The following is a 27,871-nucleotide window of genomic DNA, read 5'->3' on the forward strand; positions in this document are numbered from 1 at the left end:
CTTGGACAACAAAACTTTTGTGTTCATTTGTGGTGTGTGAATAAATTTTCTTTACTTACTTTTGTCATTGGTTTAAATTTTTTAACTCAGAAATTTTCATTTTGTTGTGATCTATTTGCGTTTTTGGTTTACGGGATGAAGGGAGAGCGAAAACTCAAAGTTTTGTTTTAAGAAAAAAGTGTACATCTAGAATGGAAATGCACAATGAAAAAATGTAGAAAGAGTTAATTCCAAAGAGTTTCTATAATTTTTAGGGATCGTAAGCTCTTCCTAGTTTTTATATATCAGGTTTTGGAATCGTCGGGAAAAAGGGGGGAGGCAGGGATTTTTAACTGAGTCTTGACTACCAATCCATAAGTCATTTCTTAAGGTAATATTGCCTGTTACACATGATAAATCACTTTACAATCATCTATGATGATTGGGTCAGATTTTTGTAGATGGGCACAATAATGGCTTGTTTGACTCGAGTAAATATCCGATCGCACGTTCACATGAAAATTTAATGAGCGTTTGTTATTCTCTTCAAAAGCTTTTGATCCATAGGTGATTTGCATCTTTAACAAGTTCCAAACATGCAAATCCATTTTTTAAGCATGTGTGGAGGAAATCTCTTTCTTATAAAATTCCAAGCTGTTATGGTTGAACTAGTGGAATTTCCCAAAATTGGACAACAAAACTTTTGTATTCATTTCTGCTGTGTGAATAAATTTGCTTTACTTACATTTGTCATTGTTTTAAATTTTTTCCGTACATGAACTCTAAAATTTTCATTTTGTTGTGATCTATTTGCCTTATTGGTTTACAGGATGAAGGGAGAGCGAAAACTCAAAGTTTTTATTTATGAAAAAAGTGTACATCTAAAATGAAAATGCGCAGTGCACAAATGTAGAGCGAGATAATTCCAAAGAGTTTCTATAATTTTTAGGGATTCTAAGGTCTTTTTAGTTTTTTTATATCAGGTTTTGCAATCGTTGGGAAAAAAGGGGAAGCAGGGATTTTTAACTGAGTGTTGACTCCCTATCCATAAGTCATTTATTAGGGTAATATAGCCCGTTACACATGATAAATCAGTTTACAATTATCTATGATCGTTGGGTCAGCTTTTTGTAGATGGGCAAAATAATGGCTTGTTTGACTCGGGTAAATATCCCACTGCACGTTCACTTGAGAATTTAATGAGCGTTTGTTATTCTCTTCAAAAGCCTTGGATCCATAGGTGATTTGCATCTTTAACATGTTTAAAACATGCATATCCATTTTTAAAGCATGTGTGGACGAAATCTCTTCCTTCTAAAATTCCAAGCTCTTAGGGTTGAACTAGTGGAATTTCCCAAACTTGGACAACAAAACTTTTGTATTCATTTGTGGTGTGTGAATAAATTTTATTTCCTTACATTTGTTATTGTTTTAAATTTTTTTCCGTACACGAACTCTAAAATTTTCATTTTGTTGTGCTCTATTTGCCTTTTTCGTTTACGGGATGAAGGGAGAGTGAAAACTCAAGCTTTTGATTTATGAAAAAAGTGTAGATCTAAAATGAAAATGCGGAGTGCACAAATGTAGAGTGAGATAATTCCAAAGAGTTTTTGTAATTTTTAGGGATTCTAAGGTCTTTTTAGTTTTTATATACCAGGTTTCGCATTCGTCAGGAAAAAGGTGGAAGCAGGGATTTTTAACTGAGTGTTGACCCCCAATCCATAAGTCATTTCTTAGGGTAATATAGCCCGTTACGCATGATAAATCACTTTAGAATCATCTATTATCGTTGGGTCAACTTTTTGTTGATGGGCAAAATAATGGCTTGTTTGACTCGGGTAAATATCCCGCCGCACGTTCACCTGAGAATTTAATGAGCATTTGTTATTCTCTTCAAAAGCTTTGGATCCATAGGTGATATGGTTCTTTAACATGTATAAAACATGCATATCCATTTTTAAAGCATGTGTGGAGGAAATCTCTTTCTTATAAAATTCCAAGCTGTTAGGGTTGAACTAGTGGAATTTCCCAAACTTGGACAACAAAACTTTTGTGTTCATTTGTGGTGTGTGAATAAATTTTCTTTACTTACTTTTGTTTTTTTTAAAAATTTTTAACTCCAAAATTTTCATTTTGTTGTGATCTATTTGCCTTTTTGGTTTACGGGATGAAGGCAGAGAGAAAACTCAAACTTTTGTTTTAAGAAATAAGAGTACATCTAGAATGGAAATGCACACTGCACAAATGTAGAGACAGATAATTCCAAAGAGTTTCTGTAATTTTTAGAGATTGTAAGCTCTTCTTAGTTTTTATATATCAGGTTTTGTAATAGCCGGGAAAAAGGGGGAGGCAGGGATTTTTAACTGAGTCTTGACTCCCAATCCATAAGTCATTTCTTAGGGTGATATCGCCCGTTACGCATGATAAATCACTTTACATTCATCTATGATCTTTGTGTCAACTTTTTGTACATGGGCAAAATAATGGCTTGTTTGACTCGGGTAAATATCCCACCGCACGTTCACTTGAGAATTTAATGAGCTTTTGTTATTGTCTTCAAAAGCTTTGGATCCATAGGTGATTTGCATCTTTAAAATGTTTAAAACATGCATATGCATTTTTAAAGCATGTGTGGAGGAAATATCTTTCTTATAAAATTTCAAGCTGTTAGGGTTTAACTAGTGGAATTTCCAGATCTTGGACAACAAAACTTTTGTATTTATTTGTGGTGTGTGATTAAATTTTCTTTACTTACATTTTTTATTATTGTAAATTTTTTAACTCCAAAACCATCATTTTGTTGTGATCTATTTGCCTTTTTGGTTTACGGGATGAAGCCACAGTCAAAACTCAAAGTTTATTTTTAAGAAAAAAGAGTACATCGAAAATGGAAATGCACAATGCACAAATGTAGAGACAGATAATTCCAAAGAGTTTCTTTAATTTTTAGAGATTGTAAGCTCTTCTTAGTTTTTATCTATCAGGTTTTGTAATTGTCGGGAAAAAGGGGGAAGCAGTGATTTTTAACTGAGGCTTGACTCCCAATCCGTAAGTCATTTCTTTGGGTAATATTGCCCGTTATGCATGATAAATCACTTTACATTCATCTATGATCGTTGTGTCAGATTTTTCTAGATGGGCAAAATAATGGCTTGTTTGACTCGGGTAAATATCCTCCGCACGTTCAGTTGAGAATTTAATGAGCGTTTGTTATTCTCTTCAAAAGCTTTGGATCCATAGGTGATTTGCATCTTTATCATGTTTCAAACATGCAAATCCATTTTTTAAGCATGTGTGGAGGAAATCTCTTTCTTATAAAATTCCAAGCTGTTAGGGTTGAACTAGTGGAATTTCCCAAACTTGGAACACAAAACTTTTGTATTCATTTGTGGTGTGTGAATAAATTTTATTTACTTACTTTTTTTATTGTTTTAAATTTTTTTCCGTACATGAACTCTAAAATTTTCATTTTGTTGTGATGTATTTGCCTTTTTGGTTTACGGGATGAAGGGAGACCAAAAACTCAAAGTTTTGATTAATGAAAACAAAGTACATCTAAAATGAAAATGCGCACTGCACAAATGTAGAGCGAGATAATTCCAAAGAGTTTCTGTAATTTTTAGGGATTCTAAGGTCTTTTTAGTTTTTATATATAAGGTTTTGCAATCGTCGTGAAAAAGGGGGAAGCAGGGATTTTTAACTGAGTCTTGACTCCCAATCCATAAGTCATTTCTTAGGGTAATATAGCCCGTTACGCATGATAAATCACTTTACAATCATTAATGATCGTTGGGTCAGCTTTTTGTAGATGGGCAAATTAATGGCTTGTTTGACTCGGGTAAATATCCCACCGCACGTTCACTTGAGAATTTAATGAGCATTTGTTATTCTCTTCAAAAGCTTTGGATCCATAGGTGATTTGCATATTTAACATGTTTCAAACATGCATATCCATTTTTTAAGTAGGTGTGGAGGAAATCACTTACTTATAAAATTCCAAGCTGTTAGGGTTGAACAAGTAGAATTTCCAAAACTTGGACAACAAAACTTTTGTGTTCATTTGTCGTGTGAGAATAAATTTTCTTTACTTACTTTTGTTATTGTATTACATTTTTTAACTCCAAAATTTTCATTTTGTTGTGATCTATTTACCTTTTTGGTTTACGGGATGAAGGCAGAACGAAAACTCAAAGTTTTGTTTTTAGAAAAAAGAGTACAACTAGAATGGAAATGCACAATGCACAAATGTAGAGACAGATAATTTCAAAGAGTTTTCGTAATTTTTAAGGATTGTAAGCTCTTCTTAGATTTTATATATCATGTTTTGCAATCGTCGGGAAGAAGGGGGAAGCAGGGATTTTTAACTGAGTGTTGACTCCCAATCCATAAGTCATTTCTTAGGGTAATATAACCCATTACGCATGATAAATCACTTTACAATCATCTATGATCGTTGGGTCAGCTTTTTGTGGATGGGAAAAATAATGGCTTGTTTGACTCGGGTAAATATCGCACCGCACGTTAAGTTGAGAATTTAATGAGCGTTTGTCATTCTCTACAAAAGCTTTGGATCCATAGGTGATATGCATCTTTAACATGTTTCAAACATGCAAATCCATTCTTTAAGCATGTGTGGAGAAAACTCTTTCTTGTAAAATTTCAAGCTGTTAGGGTTGAACTAGTGGAATTTCCCAAACTTGGACAACAAAACTTTTGTATTCATTTGTGGTGTGTGAATAAATTTTATTTACTAACATTTGTTGTTGTTTTAAATTTTTTTCAGTATATGAACTCTAAACTTTTCATTTTGTTGTGATCTATTTGCCTTTTTGGTTTACGGGATGAAGGGAGAGCGAAAACTCATAGTTTTGATTTATGAAAAAAGTGTACATCTAAAATAAAAATGTACAGTGAAAAAATGTAGAGCGAGATAATTCGAAAGAGTTTCTGTAATTTTAAGGGCTTCTATGGTCTTTTTAGTTTTTATATATCAGGTTTTGCAATCGTCAGGAAAAAGGGGGAAGCAAAGACTTTTAACTGACTCTTGACTCCCAATCCATAAGTCAGTTCTTAGGGTAATATAGCCTGTTACGCATGATAAATTACTTTACAATCATCTATGATCGTTGGGTCAGCTTTTTGTAGATGGGCAAAATAATGGCTTGTTTGACTCGGGTAAATATCCCACCGCACGTTCACTTGAGAATTTAATGAGCGTTTGTTATTCTCTTCAAAAGCTTTGGATCCATAGGTGATTTGCATTTTTAACATGTATAAAACTTGCATATCCATTTTTAAAGCATGTGTGGAGGAAATCACTTTCTTATAAAATTCCAAGCTGTTTGGGTTGAACTAGTGGAATTTCCAAAACTTGGACAACAAAATTTTAGTGTTCATTTGTGGTGTGTGAATAAATTTTCTTTACTTACTTTTGTTAATGTTTTAAATTTTATAACTCCAAAATTTTCATTTTGTTGTGATCTATTTGCCTTTTTGGTTTACAGGATAAAGGTAGAGTGAAAACTCAAAGTTTTGTTTTAACAAAAAAGAGTACATGTAGAATGGAAATTCACAATGCACAATTGTAGAAAGAGATAATTCCAAAGAGTTTCTGTAATTTTTAGGGATTGTAAGCTCTTCTAAATTTTTAAGTATCAGGTTTTGCAATCGTTGGGGAAAACGGGGGAGGTAGGGATTTTGAAATGAGTCTTGACTCCCAATCCATAAGTCATTTCAGAGTGTAATATTGCCCGTTACGCATGATAAATCACTTTACAATCATCTATGATCGTTGGGTCAGCTTTTTGTAGATGGGCAAAATAATGGCTAGTTTGACTCGGGTAAATATCCCACCGCACGTTCACTTGAGAATTTAATGAGCGTTTGTTACTCTCTTCAAAAGCTTTGGATCCATTGGTGATTTGCATCTTTAACATGTTTCAAACATGCATATCCATTTTTGTGGAGGAAATAACTTTCTTATAAAATTCCAAGCTGTTAGGGTTGAACTAGTGGAATTTCCAAAACTTCGACAACAAAACTGTTATGTTCATTTGTCGTGTGTGAATAAATTTTCTTTACTTACTTTTGTTATTGTATTACATTTTTTACACCAAAATTTTCATTTTATTGTGATCTATTTGCCTTTTTGGTTTACGGGATGAAGGGAGAACGAAAACTCAAAGTTTTGTTTTAAGAAAAAAGAGTACCTCTAGAATGGAAATGCATAATGCACAAATGTAGAGACAGATAATTCCAAAGAGTTTCTGTAATTTTTAAGGATTGTAAGCTCTTCTTAGTTTTTATGTATCTGGTTTCGCAATCGTCGGGAAAAAGGGGGAGGCAAGGATGTTTAACTGAGTCTTGACTCCAAATCCATATGTCATTTCTTAGAGTAATATAACCCGTTACGCATGATAAATCACTTTACAATCATCCATGATCGTTGGGTCAGCTTTTTGTAGATGGGCAAAATAATGGGTTGTTTGACTCGGGTAAGTTCACTTGAGAATTTAATGAGCGTTTGTTATTCGCTTCAAAAGCTTTGGATCCATAGGTGATTTGCATCTTTAACAAGTTTAAAACATGCAAATCCATTTTTTAAGCATGTGTGCAGGAAATCTATTTCTTATAAAATTCCAAGCTGTTAGGGTTGAACTAGTGAAATTTCCCAAACTTGGACAACAAAACTTTTGTGTTCATTTGTGGTGTGTGAATAAATTTTCTTTACTTACATTTGTTATTGTTTAAAATTTTTTAACTCCAAAATTTTCATTTTGTTGTTATCTATTTGCCTTTTTGGTTTACGAGATGAAGGGAGAGTGAAAACTCAAAGTTTTGTATTAAGAAAAAAGAGTACATCTAGAATGGAAATGCACAATGCACAAATATAGAGAGAAAGAATTCCAAAGAGTTTCTGTAATTTTTAGGGATTGTAAGCTCTTCTTAGTTTTTAAATAACAGGTTTTGCAATCGTCGAGAAAAAGGGGCAGGCAGGGATTTTCAACTGAGTCTCTACTCCCAATCATTCGGTCATTTCTTAGGGTATTATTGCCCGTTACGCATGATAAATCAATTTACAGTCATCGATGGTCGTTGCGTCAGCTTTTTGTAGATGGGATGAATAATGGCTTGTTTGACTCGGGTAAATATCCCACCGCACGTTCACTTGACAATTTAATGAGTGTTTGTTATTCTCTTCAAATGCTTTGGATCCATAGGTGATTTGCATCTTTAACATGTTTCAAAGATGCAAATCCCCTTTTTAAGCATGTGTGGAGGAAATCTCTTTCTTATAAAATTCCAAGCTGTTAGGGTTGAACTTTGCGGAATTTCCCAAACTTGGACAACAAAACTTTTGCATTCATTTGTGGTGTGTGAATAAATTTTCTTTACTTACATTTGTTATTGTTTTAAATTTTTTTCTGTAGATGAACTCTAAAATTTTCATTTTGTTGTGATCTATTTGCCTTTTTGGTTTACGGGATGAAGGGAGAGCGAAAACTCGAAGTTTTGATTTCTGAAAAATGTGTACATCTAAAATAAAAATGCACATTGCACAAATGTAGAGCGAGATAATTCCAAAGAGTTTCTGTAATTTTTAGGGATTCTAAGGTCCTTTTAGTTTTTACATATCAGGTTTTGCAATCGTCGGGAAAGTGGGGGAAGCAGGAATTTTTAACTGAGTGTAGACTCCCAATCCATAAGTCATTTCTTAGGGTAATATAGCCCGTTACGCATGATAAATCACTTTACAATCATCGATGATCACTGGGTCAGCTTTTTGTAGATGGGACGAATAATAGCTTATTTGACTCGGGTAAATATCCCACCGCACGTTCACTTGAGAATTTAATGAGCGTTTGTTATTCTCTTCAAATGCTTTGGATCCATAGGTGATTTGCATCTTTAACATGTTTCAAACATGCAAATCCATTTTTTAAGCATGTCTGGAGGAAATCTCTTTCTTATAAAATTTCAAGTTGTTAGGGTTGAACTAGTGGAATTTCCCAAACTTGGACAACAAAACTTTTATATTCATTTGTGGTGTGTGAATAAATTTTCTTCTCTAACATTTTTTATTGTTTTAAATTTTTTTCTGTACATGAACTCTAAAATTTTCATTTTGTTGTGATCTATTTGCCTTTTTGGTTTAAGGGATGAAGGGAGAACGAAAACTCAATGTTTTGATTTATGAAAAAAGTGTACATCTAAAATGAAAAAGCGCAGTGCGCAAATGTAGATCGAGATAATTCCAAAGAGTTTCTGTAATTTTTAGGGATTCTAACTTTTTAGTTTTTATATATCAAGTTTTGCAATCGTTGGGAAAAAGGGGGAAGCATGGATTTTTAACTGAGTGTTGACTCCCATTCCATAAGTCATTTCTTAGGGTAATATAGCCCGTTACGCATGATACATCACATTACAATCATCTATGATCGTTGGGTCAACTTTTTGTACATGGGCAAAATAATGGCTTGTTTGACTCGGGTAAATATCCCACCGCACGTTCACTTGAGAATTTAATGGGCTTTTGTTATTCTCTTCAAAAGCTTTGGATCCATAGGTGATTTGCATCTTTAACATGTTTAAAACAAGCATATCCATTTTTAAAACATGTGTGGAGGAAATATCTTTCTTATAAAATTCCAAGCAGTTAGGGTTTAACTAGTGGAATTTCCAGAACTTGGACAACAAAACTTTTGTGTTCATTTGTGTTATGTGATTAAATTTTCTTTACTTACATTTGTTATTTTTTTAAATTTTTTAATTCCAAAACCTTCATTTTGTTCTGGTCTATTTGCCTTTTTGGTTTACGGGATGAAGGCAGAGCGATAACTCAAAGTTTATATTTAGAAAAAAGAGTACATCGAAAATGGAAATGCACAATGCACAAATGTAGAGACAGATAATTCCAAAGAGTTTCTGTAATTTTTAGGGATTGTAAGCTCTTCCTAGTTTTTATATATCAGGTTTTTTAATCATCGGGAAAAAGGGGGAGGTAGGGATTTTTAACTGAGTCTTGACTCCCAATCCATAAGTCATTTATTAGGGTAATATCGCCCGTTGCACATGATAAATCACTTGACAATCATCTATGATCGTTGTGTCAGCTTTTTGTAGATGAGCAAAATAATGGCTTGTTTGACTCGGGTAAATATCCCACCGCACGTTCAGTTGAGAATTTAATGAGCGTTTGTTATTCTCTTCAAAGGCTTTGGATCCATTGGTGATTTGCATCTTTAACGTGTTTCAAACATGCAAATCCTTTTTTTAAGCATGTGTGGAGGAAATCTCTTTCTTATAAAATTCCAAGCAGTTAGGGTTGAACTAGTGGAATTTCCCAAACTTGGACAACAAAACTTTGCTAATCATTTGTGGTGTGTGAATAAATTTTATTTACTTACATTCGTTATTGTTTTAAATTTTTTTACATACATGAACTCTAAAATTTTCATTTTGTTGTGATCTATTTGCCTTTTTGGTTTACGAGATGAAGGGAGAGCGAAAACTCAATGTTTTGATTTATGAAAAAAGTGTACATCTAAAATGAAAATGCACAGTGCACAAATGTAGAGCGAGATAATTCCAAAGATTTTTTGAAATTTTTAGGGATTCGAAGGTCTTTTTAGTTTTTATATATCAGGTTTTAATTTGTCGGGAAAAAAGGGGAAGCAGGGATTTTTAACTGAGTGTTGACTCCCAATCCATCAGTCATTTCTTAGGGTAATATAGCCCGTTACGCATGATACATCACTTTACAATCATCTATGATCGTTGGGTCAACTTTTTGCAGATGGGCAAAATAATGGCTTGTTTGACTCGGGTAAATATCCCACCGCACGTTCACTTGAGAATTTAATGAACTTTTGTTATTCTCTTCAAAAGCTTTGGATCCATAGGTAATTTCCATCTTTAACATGTTTAAAACATGCATATCCATTTTTGAAGCATGTGTGGAGGAAATATCTTACCTATAAAATTCCAAGCTGTTAGGGTTTAACTAATGGAATTTCCAGATCTTGGACAACAAAACTTTTGTGTTCATTTGTGGTGTGTGATTAAATTTTATTTACTTACATTTGTTATTGTTTTACATTTTTTAACTCCAAAACCTTCATTTTGTTGTGATCTATTTGCCTTTTTGGTTTACGGGATGAAGCCAGAGCGAAAACTTAAAGTTTATTTTTAAGAAAAAAGAGTACATCGAAAATGGAAATGCAAAATGCACAAATGTAGAGACAGATAATTCCAAAGAGTTTCTGTAATTTTTAGAGATTGTAAGCTCTTCTTAGTTTTTATATATCAGGTTTTGTAATCGCCGGGAAAAAGGGGGAGGCAGGGATTTCTAACTGAGTCTTGACTCCCAATCCATAAGTCATTTCTTAGGGTAATATCGCCCGTTACGCATGATAAATCACTTTACATTCATCTATGATCGTTGTGTCAGCTTTTTGTAGATGGGAAAAATAATGGCTTGTTTGACTCGGGTAAATATCCCACCGCACGTTCAGTTGAGAATTTAATGAGCTGTTGTTATTCTCTTCAAAAGCTTTGGATCCATAGGTGATTTGCATCTTTAACATGTTTCAAACATGCAAATCCATTTTTTAAGCATGTGTGGAGGAAATCTCTTTCTTATAAAATTCCAAGCAGTTAGGGTTGAACTAGTGGAATTTCCCAAACTTGGACAACAAAACTTTTGTATTCATTTGAGGTGTGTGAATAAATTTTATTTACTTACATTTGTTATTGTGTTAAATTTTTTTCCGTACATGAATTCTAAAATTTTGATTTTGTTGTGATCTATTTGCATTTTAGGTTTACGGGATGAAGGGAGAGTGAAAACTCAAAGTTTTGATTTATGAAAAAAGTGTACATCTAAAATGAAAATGCGCAGTGCAAAAATGTAGAGAGAGATAACTCCAAAGAGTTTTTGAAAATTTTAGGGATTCTAAGGTCTTTTTAGTTTTTATATATCAGGTTTTCAATCGTCGGGAAAAAGGGGGAAGTAGGGATTTTTAACTGAGTGTTGGCTCCCAATCCATCTGTCATTTCTTAGGGTAATATAGCCCGTTACGCATGAAACATCACTTTACAATCATCTATGATCGTTGGGTCAACTTTTTGTAGATGGACAAAATAATGGCTTGTTTGACTCGGGTAAATATCCCACCGCACGTTCACTTGAAAATTTAATGAACTTTTGTTATTCTCTTCAAAAGCTTTGGATCCATAGGTGATTTGCATCTTTAACATGTTTAAAACATGCATATCCATTTTTAAAGCATGTGTGGTGGAAATATCTTTCTTATAAAATTCCTAGCTGTTAGGGTATAACTAGTGGAATTTCCAGATCTTGGACAACAAAACTTTTGTGTTCATTTGTTGTGTGTGATTAAATTTTCTTTACTTTCATTTGTTATTGTTTTACATTTTTTAACTCCACAACCTTCATTTTGTTGTGAGCTATTTGCCTTCTAGGTTTACGGGATGAAGTCAGAGCGAAAATTGAAAGTTTATTTTTAAGAAAAAAGAGTACATCGAAAATGGAAATGCACAATGCACAAATGTAGAGACAGATAATTCCAAAGAGTTTCTGTAATTTTTAGAGATTGTAAGCTCTTCTTAGTTTTTATATATCAGGTTTTGTAATCGTCGGGAAAAAGGGGGAGGCAGGGATTTTTAACTGAGTCTTGACTCCCAATCCATAAGTCATTTCTTAGGGTAATATCGCCCCTTACTCATGATAAATCACTTTACATTCATCTATGATCGTTGTGTCAGCTTTTTGTAGATGGCAAAATAATGGCTTGTTTGACTCGGGTAAATATCCCACCGCACATTCAGTTGAGAATTTAATGAGTGTTTGTTATTCTCTTCAAAAGCATTGGATCCATAGGTGATTTGCATCTTTAACATGTTTCAAACATGCAAATCCATTTTTTAAGCATGTGTGGAGGAAATCTCTTTCTTATAAAATTCCAAGCTGTTAGGGTTGAACTAGTGGAATTTCCCAAACTTGGACAACAAAACTTTTGTATTCATTTGAGGTGTGTGAATAAATTTTATTTACTTAGATTTGTTATTGTTTTAAATTTTTTTCCGTACATGAACTCTAAAATTTTGATTTTGTTGTGATCCATTTGCATTTTTGGTTTACGGGATGAAGGGAGAGCGAAAAGTCAAAGTTTTGATTTATGAAAAAAAAGTACATCTAAAATGAAAATGCGTAGTGGACAAATGTTGAGCGAGATAATTCCAAAGAGTTTTTGTAATTTTTAGGGATTCTAAGGTCTTTTTAGTTTTTATATATAAGGTTTTGCAATCATCGTGAAAAAGGGGCAAGCAGGGATTTTTAACTGAGTCTTGACTCCCAATTCATAAGTCATTTCTTAGGGTAATATAGCCCGTTACGCATGACAAATCACTTTACAATCATCTATGATCGTTGGGTCAGCTTTTTGTAAATGGGCAAAATAATGGCTTGTTTGACTTGGGTAAATATCTCACCACACGTTCACTTGAGAATTTAATGAGCGTTTGTTATTCTCTTCAAAAGCTTTGAATCCATAGGTGATTTGCATCTTTAACATGTTTCAAACATGCATAATCATTTTTAAAGCATGCGTGGAGGAAATCACTTTCTTATAAAATTCCAAGCTGTTAGGGTTGAACAAGTAGAATTTCCAAAACTTGGACAACAAAACTTTTGTGTTCATTTGTCGTGTGTGAATAAATTTTATTTACTTACTTTTGTTATTGTATTACATTTTTTAACTTCAAAATTTTCATTATGTTGTGATCTATTTGCCTTTTTGGTTTACTGGATGAAGGGAGAACGAAAACTCAAAGTTTTCTTTTAAGAAAAAAGAGTACATCTAGAATGGAAATGCACAATGCATAAATGTAGAGACAGATAGTTCCAAAGAGTTTTTGTAATTTTTAAGGATTGTAAGCTCTTCTTAGTTTTTATATATCATGTTTTGCAATCGTCGGGAAGAAGGGGCAAGCAGGGATTTTTAACTGAGTCTTGACTCCCAATCCATAAGTCATTTCTTAGGGTAATATAACCCGTTACGCAAGATAAATCACTTTACAATCATCTATGATCGTTGGGTCAGCTTTTTCTAGATGGGCAAAATAAAGGCTTGTTTGACTCGGGTAAATATCCCACCGCACGTTAAGTTGAGAATTTAATCAGCGTTTGTTATTCTCTACAAAAGCTTTGGATCCATAGGTGATTTGCATCTTTAACATGTTTCAAACATGCAAATCCATTTTTTAAGCAAGTGTGGAGGAAATCTCTTTCTTATAAAATTCCAAGCAGTTAGGGTCGAACTAGTGGAATTTCCCAAACTTGGACAACAAAACTTTTGTATTCATTTGTGGTGTGTGAATAAATTTTATTTACATACATTTTTTGTTGTTTTAAATTTTTTTCCTTACATGAACTCTAAACTTTTCATTTTGCTGTGATCTATTTGCCTTCTTGGTTTACGGGATGAAGGGAGAGCGAAAACTGATAGTTTTGATTTATGAAAATAGTGTACATCTAAAATAAAAATGCGCAGTGCACAAATATAGAGCGAGATAATTTCAAAGAGTTTCTGTAATTTTTAGGGATTCTATGGTCTTTTTAGTTTTTATATATCAGGGTTTGCAATTGTAGGGAAAAAGGGGGAAGCAGAGATTTTTAACTGAGTCTTGACTCCCAATCCATAAGATATTTCTAAGGGTAATATAGCCCGTTACATATGATAAATCACTATACAATCATCTATGATCGTTGGGTCAGCTTTTTGTAGATGGGCAAGATAATGGCTAGTTTGACTCGGGTAAATATCCCACCGCACGTTCACTTGAGAATTTAATGAGCGTTTGTTATTCTCTTGAAAAGCTTTGGATCCATAGGTGATTTTCATTTTTAACATGTTTCAAACATGCATATCCATTTTTAAAGCATGTGTGGAGGAAATCACTTTCTTATAAAATTCCAAGTTGTTAGGGTTGAACAAGTGGAATTTCCAAAACTTGGACAACAAAACTGTTGTGTTCATTTGTCGTGGTGAATAAATTTTCTTTTCTTACTTTTGTTATTGTACTACATTTTTTAACTTCAAAATTTTCATTTTGTTGTGATCTATTTTCCTTTTTGGTTTACGGGATGAAGGGAGAACGAAAACTCAAAGTTTGTTTTAAGAAAAAATAGTACATCTAGAATGGAAATGCACAATGCACAAATGTAGAGACAGATAATTCAAAAAAGTTTCTGTAATTTTTAGGGATTGTAAGCTCTTCTTAGTTTTTATATATCAGGTTTTGCAATCGTCGGGAAAAAGGGGGAGGCAGGGATTTTCAACTAAGTATTGACTCCCAATCCATAAGTTATTTCTTAGAGTAATATAGCCCGTTACGCATGATAAATCACTTTACAATCATCCATGATCGTTGGGTCAGCTTTTTGTAGATGGGCAAAATAATGGGTTGTTTGACTCGGGTAAATATCCCACCGCACGTTCACTTGAGAATTTAATGAGCGTTTGTTATTCTCTTCAAAAGCTTTGGATCCATAGGTGATTTGCATCTTTAACATGTTTAAACCATGCAAAACCATTTTTTCAGCATGTGTGCAGGAAATCTATTTCTTATAAAATTCCAAGCTGTTAGGGTTGAACTAGTGGAATTTCCCAAACTTGGAGAACAAAACTTTTGTGTTCATTTGTGGTGTGTGGATAAATTTTCTTTACTTACATTTTTTATTGTTTGAAATTTTTTAACTCCAAAATTTTCATTTTGCTGTTACCTATTTGCCTTTTTGGTTTACGGGATGAAGGGAGAGCGAAAACTCAAAATTTTGTATCAAGAAAAAAGTGTACATCTAGAATGGAAATGCACAATGCACAAATGTAGAGAGAGATAATTCCAAAGAGTTTCTGTAATTTTTAGGGATTGTAAGCTCATCTTAGTTTTTAAATATCAGGTTTTGCAATCGTCGAGAAAAAGGGGGAGGCAAGGATTTTTTACTGAGTCTCAACTCCCAATCTATCAGTCATTTCTTAGGGTATTATTGCCTGTTACGCATGATAAATCACTTTTTAGTCATCGATGATCGTTGGGTGAGCTTTTTGTAGATGGGACGAATAATGGCTTGCTTGACTCGGGTAAATATCCCACCGCACGTTCACTTGAGAATTTAATGAGCGTTTGTTATTCTCTTCAAATGCTTTGGATCCATAGGTGATTTGCATCTTTAACATGTTTCAAACATGCAAATCCATTTTTTAAGCATGTGTGGCGGAAATCTCTTTCTTATAAAATTCCAAGCTGTTAGGGTTGAACTTGTGGAATTTCCCAATCATGGACAACAAAACTTTTGTATTCATTTGTGGTGTGTGAATAAATTTCTTTACTTACATTTTTTATTGTTTTAAATTTTTTTCTGTAGATGAACTCTAAAATTTTCATTTTGTAGTGATCTTTTTGCCTTTTTGGTTTACGGGATGAAGGGAGAGCGAAAACTTAAAGTTTTGATTTATGAAAAAAGTGTACTTCTAAAATAAAAATGAACATTGCACAAATGTAGAGCGATATAATTCCAAAGAGTTTCTGTAATTTTTAGGGATTCTAAGGTCTTTTTAGTTTTTATATATCAGGTTTTCCAATCGTCGGGAAAAAGGGCGAAGTAGGGATTTTTAACTGAGTGTTGACTCCCAATCCATAAGTCATTTCTTAGGGTAATATAGCTCGTTACGTATGATAAATCACTATACAATCATCTATGATCATTAGGTCAGCTTTTTGTAGATGGGCAAAATAATGGCTTGTTTGACTCGAGTAAATATCCCACCGCACGTTCACTTGAGAGTTTAATGAGCGTTTGTTATTCTCTTGAAATGCTTTGGATCCATAGGTGATTTGCATCTTTAACATGTTTAAAACATGCATATCCATTTTTAAAGCATGTGTGGTGGAAATATCTTTCTTATAAAATTCCAAGCTGTTAGGGTTGAACTAGTGGAATTTCCAAAACCTGGACAACAAAACTTTTGTGTTCATTTGTGGTGTGTGAATAAATTTTCTTTACTTACTTTTTTTTATGTTTTAAATTTTTTAACTCGAAAATTTTCATTTTGTTGTGATTTATTTGCCTTTTTGGTTTACGGGATGAAGGGAGAGCGAAAACTCAAAGTTTTCTTTTAAGAAAAAAGTGTACCTCTAGATTGGAAATGGATAATGCACAATTGTAGAGAGAGATAATTCCAAAGAGTTTCTGTAGTTTTTAGGGATTGTAAGCTCTTCTTTGTTTTTAAATATCAGGTTTTGCAATCGTCAGGAAAAAGGGGGGAGGCAGGGATTTTTAACTGAGTCTTGACTCCCAATCCATAAGTCATTTCTTAGGGTAATATTGCCCGTTACGCATGATAAATCACTTTACAATCATCTATGATCGTTGGGTCAGCTTTTTGTAGATAGGTAAAATATTGGCTTGTTTGACTCGGGTAAATATCCCACCGCACGTTCACTCGAAAAATTAATGAGCCTATGTTATTCTCTTCAAAATCTTTGGATCCATAGATTATTTAAATCATTAACATGTTTCAAACATGCAAATCCATTTTTTAAGAATGTGTGGAGGAAATCTCTTTCTTATAAAATTCCAAGCTGTTAGGGTTGAACTTGTAGAATTTCCAAAACTTGGACAAAAAAAATTTTGAACTCATTTGTGGTGAGTGAATAAATTTTCTTTACTTACATTTTTTATTGTTTTAAATTTTTCTTTTGTACATGAAATCTAAAATTTTTATTTTGTTGTGATCTATTTGCCTTTTTGGTTCACGGGATTAAGGGAGAGCGAAAAATCAAAGTTTTGATTTACGAAAAAATGTACATCTAAAAGGAAAATACACGGTGCACAAATGTAGAGCGAAATAATACCAAAGAGTTTTTGTAATTTTTAGGGATTCAATGGTCTTTTTAGTTTTTATATACCAGGTTTTGCAATCGTCGGGAAAAAGGGGGAAGCAGGGATTTTTAACTGAGTGTTGACTCCCAATCCATAAGTCATTTCTTAGTGTAATATAACCCATTACGCAAGCTAAATCACTTTACATTCATCTATGATCGTTGGGTCAGCTTTTTGTAGATGGGCAAAATTATGGCTTGTTTGACTCAGGTAAATATCCCACTGCACGTTCACTTGAGAATTTAATGAGCGTTTGTTATTCCCTTTAGAAGCTTTGGATCCATAGGTGATTTGCATCTTGAACATGTTTAAAATATGCATATCAATTTTTAAAGCATGTGTGGAGGAAATCAATTTCTTATAAAATTCCAAGTTGTTAGGGTTGAACTAGTGGAATTTCCCAAACATGGACATCAAAACTTTTGTGTTCATTTGTGGTGTGTGAATAAATTTTCTTTACTTACAATTTTTATTTTTTTAAATTTTTTAACTCCAAAATTTTTATTATGTTGTGATGTGCTTGCCTTTTTGGTTTACGGGATGAAGGGAGAGCGAAACTCATAGTTTTGTTTTAAGAAAAAAGATTACATCTAGAATGGAAATGCACAATGCACAAGTGAAGAGAGAGATAATTCAAAAGAGTTTCTGTAATTTTTAGAGATTGTAAGCTCTTCTTAGTTTTCATATGTCAGGTTTTGCAATCGTCGGGAAAATGGGGGAGGCAGTGGTTTTTAACTGAGTCTTGACTCCCAATTCATAAGTCATTTCTTAGGGTTAATATAGCCCGTTACGCATGATAAATCACTTTACAATCATCTTTGATCGTTGGGTCAATTTTTTGTAGATGGGCAAAATAATGGCTCGTATGACTAGAGTAAATATCCCACCGCACATTCACTTGAAAATTTAATGAGCGTTCGTTGTTCTCTTCAAAAGCTTTGGATCCATAGGTTAACTTGTTTAAAACATCCATATCCATTTTAAAGCATGTGTGGAGGAAATCTCTTTCTTATAAAATTCGAAGCTGTTAGGGTTGAACTAGTGGAATTTCCAAAACTTGGGCAACAAAAACTTTTGTATTCATTTGTGGTGTGTGAATAAATTTTCTTTACTTACATTTGTTATTGTTTTAAATATTTTAACTCCAAAATTTTCATTTTGGTGTGATCTATTTGCCTTTTTGGTTTACGGGATGAAGGGAGAGCGAAAACTCAAAGTTTTGTATTAAGAAAAAAGAGTACATCTAGAATGGAAATGCACAATGCACAAATGTAGAGACAAAAAATTGCAAAGAGTTTCTGTAATTTTTAGGGATTGTAAGCTCTACTTAGTTTTTAAATATCAGGTTTTGCAATCGTCGAGAAAAAGGGGGAGGCAGGGATTTTTAACTGAGTATTAGCTCCCAATCTATCAGTCATTTCTTAGGGTATTATTGCCCGTTACTCATAATAAATCACTTTACAGTCATCGATGATCTTTGGGTTAGCTTTTTGTAGATGGGACGAATAATGGCTTGTTTGACTCGGGTAAATATCCCACCGGATGTTCACTTGAGAATTTAATGAGCTTTTGTTATTCTCTTCAAAAGCTTTGGATCCATAGGTGATTTGCATCTTTAACATGTTTCAAACATGCAAGTCCATTTATTAGGCATGTGTGGAGGAAATCTCTTTCATATAAAATTCCAAGCTGTTAGGGTTGAACTAGTGGAAATTGCCAAACTTGGACAACAAAACTTTTATACTCATTTGTGGTGTGTGAATAAATTTAATTCTCTACCATTTTTTATTGTTTTAAATTTTTTTCCGTACATGAACTCTAAAATTTTCATTTTGTAGTGATCAATTTGCCTTTTTGGTTTACGGGAAGAAGGGAGAGCGAAAACTCAAAGTTTTTATTTATGAAAAAAGTGTACATCTAAAATGAAAATGCACATTGAACAAATGTAGAGCGAGATAATTCCAAGGAGTTTCTGTAATTTTTAGGGATTCTAAGGTCTTTTTAGTTTTTATATATCAGGTTTTCCTATCGTCGGGAAAAAGGGGGAAGCAAGGATTTTTAACTGAGTGTTGACACCCAATCCATAAGTCATTTCTTAGGGTAATATAGCCTGTTACGCATGATAAATCACTTTAAAATCATCTATGATCGTTGGGTCAGCTTTTTGTAGATGGGCAAAATAATTGCTTGTTTGACTCAGGTAAATATCCCACAGCACGTTCACTTTAGAATTTAATGAGCGTTTGTTATTCTCTTCAAAAGCTTTGGATCCATAGGTAATTTTCATATTTAACATGTTTAAAACATGCATATCCATTTTTGAAGCATGTGTGGCGGAAATCTCTTTCTTATAAAATTCCAAGCTGTTAGGGTTGAACTTGTGGAATTTCCAAAACATTGGCAACAAAACTTTTGTATTCATTTGCAGTGTGTGAATAAATTTTCTTTACTTACATTTTTTATTGTTTTAAATATTTTAACTCCAAAATTTTCATTTTGTTGTGATTTATTTGCCTTTTTGGTTTACGGGATGAAGGGAGAGCGAAAACTCAAAGTTTTGTATTAAGAAAAAAGAGTACATCTAGAATGGAAATGCACAATTCACAAATGTAGAGAGATAATTCCAAAGAGTTTCTGTAATTTTTAGGGATCATAAGCTCTTCTTAGTTTTTAAATATCAGGTTTTGCAATCGTCGAGAAAAAGGGGGACGCATGGATTTTTAGCTGTGTCTTACGCATGATAAATCACTTTACAGTCATCGATGATCTTTGGGTTAGCTTTTTGTAGATGGCACGAATAATGGCTTGTTTGACTTGGGTAAATATCCCACCGCACGTTCACTTGAATATTTAATGAGCATTTGTTATTCTCTTCAAAAGCTTTGGATCCATAGGTGATTTGCATCTTTAACATGTTTCAAACATGCAAGTCCATTTATTAGGCATGTGTGGAGGAAATCTCTTTCATATAAAATTCCAAGCTGTTAGGGTTGAACTAGTGGAAATTGCCAAACTTGGACAACAAAACTTTTATATTCATTTGTGGTGTGTGAATAAATTTAATTCTCTACCATTTTTTATTGTTTTAAATTTTTTTCCGTACATGAACTCTAAAATTTTCATTTTGTAGTGATCAATTTGCCTTTTTGGTTTACAGGAAGAAGGGAGAACGAAAACTCAAAGTTTTTATTTATGAAAAAAGTGTACATCTAAAATGAAAATCCACATTGCACAAATGTAGAGCGAGATAATTCCAAAGAATTTCTGTAATTTTTTAAGGATTGTAAGCTCTTCTTAGTTTTTATGTATCAGGTTTTGCAATCGTTGGGAAAAAGGGGGAAGCAGGGATTTTTAACTGAGTGTTGAATCCCAATCCATAAGTCATTCCTTAGGGTAATATAGCCCGTTACGCATGATAAATCACTTTACAATCATCTATGATAGTTGGGCAGCTTTTTGTAGAAGGGAAAAATAATGGCTTCTTTGACTCAGGTAAATATGCCACCGCTTGTTCACTTGAGAATTTAATGAGCATTTGTTATTCTCTTCAAAAGCTTTGGATCCATAGGTGATTTGCATCTTTAACATGTTTAAAACATGCATATCCATTTTTGAAGCATGTGTGGAGGAAATCACTTTCTTATAAAATTCCAAGCTGTTTGGGTTGAACTAGTGGAATTTCCAAAACTTGGACAACAAAATTTTTGTGTTCATTTGTGGTTTGTGAATAAATTTTCTTTACTTACTTTTTTAAATGTTTTAAATTTTTTAACTCCAAAATTTTCATTTTGTTGTGATTTATTTGCCTTTTTTTGTTGACTGGATGAAGGGCGAAAACTCAAAGTTTTCTTTTAAGAAAAAAGAGTACATCTAGAATGGAAATGCACAATGCACAATTGTAGAGAGAGATAATTCCAAAGAGTTTCTGTAATTTTTTGGGATTGTAAGCTCTTCTTAGTTTTTAAATATCAGGTTTTGCAATCGTCGGGAAAAAGGGGGGAGACAGGGATTTTTAACAGAGTCTTGACACCCAATCCATAAGTCATTTCTTAGGGTAATATTGCCCGTTACGCATGATAAATCACTTTACAATCATCTATGATCGTTGGGTCAGCTTTTTGTAGATGGGCCAAATAATGGCTAGTTTGACTCGGGTAAAAAACCCACTGCACGTTCACTTGAGAATTTAATGAGCGTTTTTTATTCTCTTCAAAAGATTTGGATCGATAGGTGATTTGCATCTTTAACATGTTTCAAACATGCAAATCCATTTTTTAACCAGGTGTGGAGGAAATCTCTTTCTTATAAAATTCCAAGCTGTTAGGGTTGAACAAGTGGAATTTCCCAAACTTGGACAACAAAACTTTTGTATTCATTTGTGGTGAGTGAATAAATTTTCTTTACTTACATTTGTTATTGTTTTAAATTTTTTTCTGTACATGAACTCTAAAAGCTTCATTTTGATGTGATCTATTTGCCTTTTTGGTTTACGGGAAGAAGGGAGAGAGAAAATCAAAGTTTTTATTTATGAAAAAAGTGTACATCTAAAATGAAAATGAACATTGCACAAATGTAGAGCGAGATAATTCCAAAGAGTTTCTGTAATTCTTAGGGATTCTAAGGTCTTTTTAGTTTTTATATATCAGGTTTTCAATCGTCGGGAAATAGGGGAAGCAAGGATTTTTAACTGAGTTTTGACTCCCAATCCATAAGTCATTTCTTAGGGTAATATAGCCCGTTACGCATGATAAATCACTTTACAATCATCTTTAATCGTTGGGTCAGCATTTCGTAGATGGGACGAATAATGGCTTGTTTGACTCGAGTAAATATCCCACCGCACGTTCAGTTGAGAATTTAATGAGCATTTGCTATTCTCTTCAAAAGCTTTGGATCCATAGGTGATTTGCATCTTTAACATGTTTAAAACATGCAAATCCATTTTTTAAGCATGTGTGGAGGAAATCTCTTTCTTATAAAATTCCAAGCTGTTAGGGTTGAACTAGTGGAATTTCCCAAACTTGGACAACAAAACTTTTGTGTTCATTTGTCGTATGTGAATAAATTTTCTTTACTTACATTTGTTATTGTTTTAAATTTTTTAACTCCACAACTTTCATTTTGTTGTGATCAATTTGCCTTTTTGGTTTACGGGATGAAGGGAGAGCGAAAACTCAAAGTTTTGTTTTAAGGAAAAAGAGTACCTCTAGAATGGAAATGCACAATGCAAAAATGTAGAGAGAGATAATTCCTAAGATTTTCTGTAATTTTTAGGGATTGTAAGCTCTTCTTAGTTTTTATATATCAGGTTTTGCAATCGTCGGGAAAAAGGGGGTGGCAAGGATTTTTAACTGAGTCTTCACTCCCAATCCATAAGTCATTTCTTCGGGTAATATTGCCCATTACGCATGGTAAATCGCTTTACAATCATCTACGGTCGTTGGGTCAGCTTTTTGTAGATGGGCAAAATAATGGCTTGTTTGACTCGGGTAAATATCCCACCGCACATTCCCTGGAAAATTTAATGAGCGTATGTTATTCTCTTCAAAAGCTTTGGATCCATAGATTATTTGCATCTTTAACATGTTTCAAACATGCAAATCCATTTTTTAAGCAAGTGTGGTGGAAATCTCTTTCTTATAAAATTCCAAGCTGTTAGGGTTGAACTTGTTGAATTTCCCAAACTTGGACTACAAACTTTTGCATTCATTTGTGGTGTGTGAATAAATTTAATTTACTTACATTTGTTATTGTTTTAAATTTTTTTCTGTTGATGAACTCTAAAATTTTCATTTTGTAGTGATCTATTTGCCTTTTTGGGTTTAAGGGATGAAGGGAGAGCGAAAACTCAAAGTTTTGATTTCTGAAAAAAGTGAACATCTAAAATGAAAATGCACATTGCACAAATGTAAAGCGAGATAATTCCAAAGAGTTTCTGTAATTTTTAGGGATTCTAAGGACTTTTTAGTTTTTACATTTCAGGTTTTGCTATCGTCAGGAAAAAGGGGGAAGCAGGGATTTTTTACTGAGTGTTGACTCCCAATCCATAGGTCATTTCTTAGGGTAATATAGCCTGTTACGCATGATAAATCACTTTACAATCATCTATGATAGTTAGGCAGCTTTATGTAGAAGGGCAAAATAATGGCTTGTTTGACTCGGGTAAATATCCCACCGGTTGTTCACTTTAGAATTTAATGAGCATTTGTTATTCTCTTCAAAAGCTTTGGATCCATAGGTGATTTGCATCTTTAACATGTTTCAAACATCCAAATCCATTTTTTAAGCATGTGTGGAGGAAATCTCTTTCTTATAAAATTCCAAGCTGTTAGGGTTGAACTAGTGGAATTTGCCAAACTTGGAAAACAAAACTTTTATATTCATTTGTGGTGTGTGAATAAATCTTTTCTTTAACATTTTTTATTGTTTTAAATTTTTTTCCGTACATGAACTCTAAAATTTTCATTTTGTTGTGATCTATTTGCCTTTTTGGTTTACGGGATGCAGGGAGAGCGAAAACTCAAAGTTTTTATTTATGAAAAAAGTGTACATCTAAAATGAAAATGAACATTGCACAAATGTAGAGCGAGATAATTCCAAAGAGTTTCTATAATTTTTAGGGATTCTAAGGTCTTTTTAGTTTTAATATATCAGGTTTTCCAATCGTCGGGACAAAGGGGGAAGCAAGGATTTTTTACTGAGTGTTGACTCCCAATCCATAAGTCATTTCTTAGGGTAATATCGCCCGTTACGCATGATAAATCACTTTACAATCATCTATGATCGTTGGGTCAGCTTTTTGTAGATGGGACGAATAATGGCTTGTTTGACTCGAGTAAATATCCCACCGCACGTTCACTTGAGAATTTAATGAGCGTTTGTTATTCTCTTCAAAAGCTTTGGATCCATAGGTGATTTGCACCCTTAACTTGTTTAAAACATCCATATCCATGTTTAAAGCATGTGTGGAGGAAATCTCTTTCTTATAAAATTCCAAGCTGTTAGGGTTGAACTAGTGGAATTTCCAAAACTTGGACAACAAAACTTTTGTGTTCATTTGTGGTGTGTGAATAAATTTTCTTTACTTACATTTGTTATTGTTTTAAATTTTTTAACTCCAAAACTTTCATTTTTTTGTGATCTATTTGCCTTTTTGGTTTACGGGATGAAGGGAGAGCGAAAACTCAAAGTTTTGTTTTAAGAAAAAAGTGTACCTCTAGAATGGAAATGCACAATGCATAAATGTAGAGAGAGATAATTCCAAATATTTTCTGTAATTTTTAGGGATTGTAAGCTCTTCTTAGTGTTTATATATTAGGTTTTGCAATCGTCAAGAAAAAGGGGGAGGCAGTGATTTTTAACTGAGTCTTCACTCCTAATCCATCAGTCATTTATTAGGGCAATATTGCCCATTACGCATGTTAAATCACTTTACAATCATCTATGATCGGTGGGTCAGCTTTTTGTAGATGGGGAAAATAATGGCTTGTTTGACTCGGGTATATATCCCACCGCACATTCACTGGAAAATTTAATGAGCGTTTGTTATTCTCTTGAAAAGCTTTGGATCCATAGATTATTTGCATCTTTAACATGTTTCAAACATACAAATCCATTTTTTAAGCGTGTGTGGAGGAAATCTCTCTCTTATAAAATTCCAAGCTGTTAGGGTTGAACTTGTAGAATTTCCCAAACTTGGACACAAAAATTTTGTATTCATTTGTGGTGTGTGAATAAATTTTCTTTACTTACATTTGTTATTGTTTTAAATTTTTTTTTGTACATGAAATCTAAAATTTTCATTTTGTTGTGATCTATTTGCCTTTTTGGTTCACGGGATTATGGGAGAGCGAAAACTCAAAGTTTTGATTTACGAAAAAAGTGTACATCTAAAATGAAAATGCGCGGTGCACAAATGTAGAGCGAAATAATTCCAAAGAGTTTTTGTAATTTTTAGGGATTCAATGGTCTTTTTAGTTTTTATATATCAGGTTTTGCAATCATCGGGAAAAAGGGGGAAGCAGGGATTTTAACTGAGTGTTGACTCCCAATCCATAAGTCATTTCTTAGGGTAATATAACCCGTTACGCATGATAAATCACTTTGCAATCATTTATAATCGTTGGGTCAGCTTTTTGTAGATGGGCAAAATTATGGCTTGTTTGACTCGGGTAAATATCCCACCGCACGTTCACTTGAGAATTTAATGAGCGTTTGTTATTCCCTTCAAAAGCTTTGGATCCATAGGTGATTTGCATCTTTAACATGTTTAAAACATGCATATCAATTTTTAAAGCATGTGTGGAGGAAATCTATTTCTTATAAAATTCCAACCTGTTAGGGTTGAACTAGTGGAATTTCCCAAGCATGGACATCAAAACTTTTGTGTTCATTTGTGGTGTGTGAATAAATTTTCTTTACTTACATTTTTTATTTTTTTAAATTTTTTAACTCCAAAATTTTTATTTGGTTGTGATCTACGTGCCTTTTTTGTTTACGGGATGAAGGGAGAGCGCAACTCATAGCTTTGTTTTAAGAAAAAAGTTTACATCTAGAATGGAAATGCACAATGCACAAATGAAGAGAAAGATAATTCAAAAGAGTTTCTGTAATTTTTAGCGATTGTAAGGTCTTTTTAGTTTTTATATATCAGGTTTTGCAATCGTCGGGAAAATGGGGAGGCAGTGATTTTTAACTGAGTCTTGACTCCCAATCCATAAGTCATTTCTTAGGGTAATATAGCCTGTTACGCATGATAAATCACTTTACAATCATCTATGATCGTTGGGTCAATTTTTTTTAGATGGGCAAAATAATGGCTTGTATGACTCGGGTAAATATCCCACCGCACGTTCACTTGAGAATTTAATGAGCGTTAGTTGTTCTCTTCAAAAGCTTTGGATCCATAGGTGATTTGCATCCTTAACTTCTTTAAAACACCCATATCCATTTTAAAGCACGTGTGGAGAAAATATCTTTCTTCTAAAATTCCAAGCTGTTAGGGTTGAACTAGAGGAATTTCCAAAACTTGGGCAACAAAACTTTTGTATTCATTTGTGGTGTGTGCATAAATTTTATTTACTTATATTTGTTATTATTTTAAATATTTTAACTCCAAAATTTTCATTTTGTTGTGATCTATTTGCCATTTTGGTTTACGGGATGAAGGGAGAGCGAAAACTCAAAGTTTTGTATTAAGAAAAAAGAGTACATCTGGAATGGAAATGCACAATGCACAAATGTAGAGAGAGATAATTCCAAAGAGTTTCTTTAATTTTTAGGGATTGTAAGCTCTTCTTAGTTTTTAAATATCAGGTTTTGCAATCGTCGAGAAAAAGGGGGAGGCATGGATTTTTAACTGAGTATTAACTCCAATCTATCACTCATTTCTTAGGGTAATATTGCCCGTTACGCATGATAAATCACTTTACAGTCATCGATGATCTTTGGGTCAGCTTTTTGTAGATGGGACGAATAATGGGTTGTTTGACTCGGGTAAATATGCCACCGCACGTTTACTTGAGAATTTAATGAGCGTTTGTTATTCTCTTCAAAAGCTTTGGATCCACAGGTGATTTGCATCTTTAACATGTTTCAAACATGCAAATCCATTTTTTAAGCATGTGTGGAGGAAATCTCTTTCTTATAAAATTCCAAGCTGTTAGGGTTGAACTAGTGGAATTTCCCAAAGTTGGACAACAAAACTTTTATATTCATTTGTGGTGTGTGAATAAATCTTCTTCTCTAACATTTTTTATTGTTTTAATTTTTTTTCCGTACATGAACTCTAAAATTTTCATTTTGTAGTGATCTATTTGCCTTATTGGTTTGCGGGATGAAGGGAGAGCGAAAACTCAAAGTTTTGATTTATGAAAAAAGTGTACATCTAAAATGAAAATGCACATTGCACAAATGTAGAGAGAGATAATTCCAAAGAGTTTCTGTAATTTTTAGGGATTCTAAGGTCTTTTTAGTTTTTATATATCAGGTTTTCCAATCGTCGAGAAAAAGGGGGATGCAAGGATTTTTAATTGAGTGTTGACTCCCAATCTATAAGTCATTTCTTAGGGTAATATAGGCCGTTACGCATGATAAATCACTTTACAATCATCTATGATAGTTGGGTCAGCTTTTTGTAGATGGGCAAAATAATTGCTTGTTTGACTCGGGTAAATATCCCACCGCACGTTCACTTTAGAATTTAATGAGCGTTAGTTATTCTCTTCAAAAGCTTTGGATCCATAGGTGGTTTTCATCTTTAACATGTTTAAAACATGCATAACCATTTTTAAAGCATGTGTGGCGGAAATCTCTTTCTTATAAAATTCCACGCTGTTAGGGTTGAACTTGTGGAATTTCCCAAACTTGGACAACAAAACTTTTGTGTTCATTTGTGGTGTGTGAATAAATTTTCTTTACTTACATTTGTTATTGTTTTAAATTTTTTAACTCCACAACTTTCATTTTGTTGTGATCTATTTGCCTTTTTGGTTTACGGGATGAAGGGAGAGAGAAAACTCAAAGTTTTGTTTTAAGAAAAAAGTGTACCTCTAGAATTGAAATGCACCATGTACAAATGTAGAAAGAGATAATTCCAAAGATTTTCTGTAATTTTTAGGGATTGTAAGCTCTTCTTAGTTTTTATATATCAGGTTTTGCAATCGTGGGGAAATAAGAGGAGGCAGGGATTTTTAACTGAGTCTTCACTCCCAATCCATAAGTTATTTCTTAGGGTAATATTTCCTGTTACGCATGATAAATCACTTAACAATCATCTATGATCATTGGGTCAGCTTTTTGTAGATGGGCAAAATAATGGCTTGTTTGACTCGGGTAAATATCCCACCGCACATTCACTTGAAAATTTAATGCGTTTGTTATTCTCTTCAAAAGCTTTGGATCCATGGATTTTTTGCATCTTTAACT

The sequence above is a fragment of the Aristolochia californica genome, unplaced genomic scaffold (assembly GCF_029961685.1).
Source record: "Aristolochia californica isolate CCGP_79_NKW_82.1479 unplaced genomic scaffold, dmAriCali1.0.hap1 SCAF_1, whole genome shotgun sequence".
NCBI classification, from domain to species: domain Eukaryota; kingdom Viridiplantae; phylum Streptophyta; class Magnoliopsida; order Piperales; family Aristolochiaceae; genus Aristolochia; species Aristolochia californica.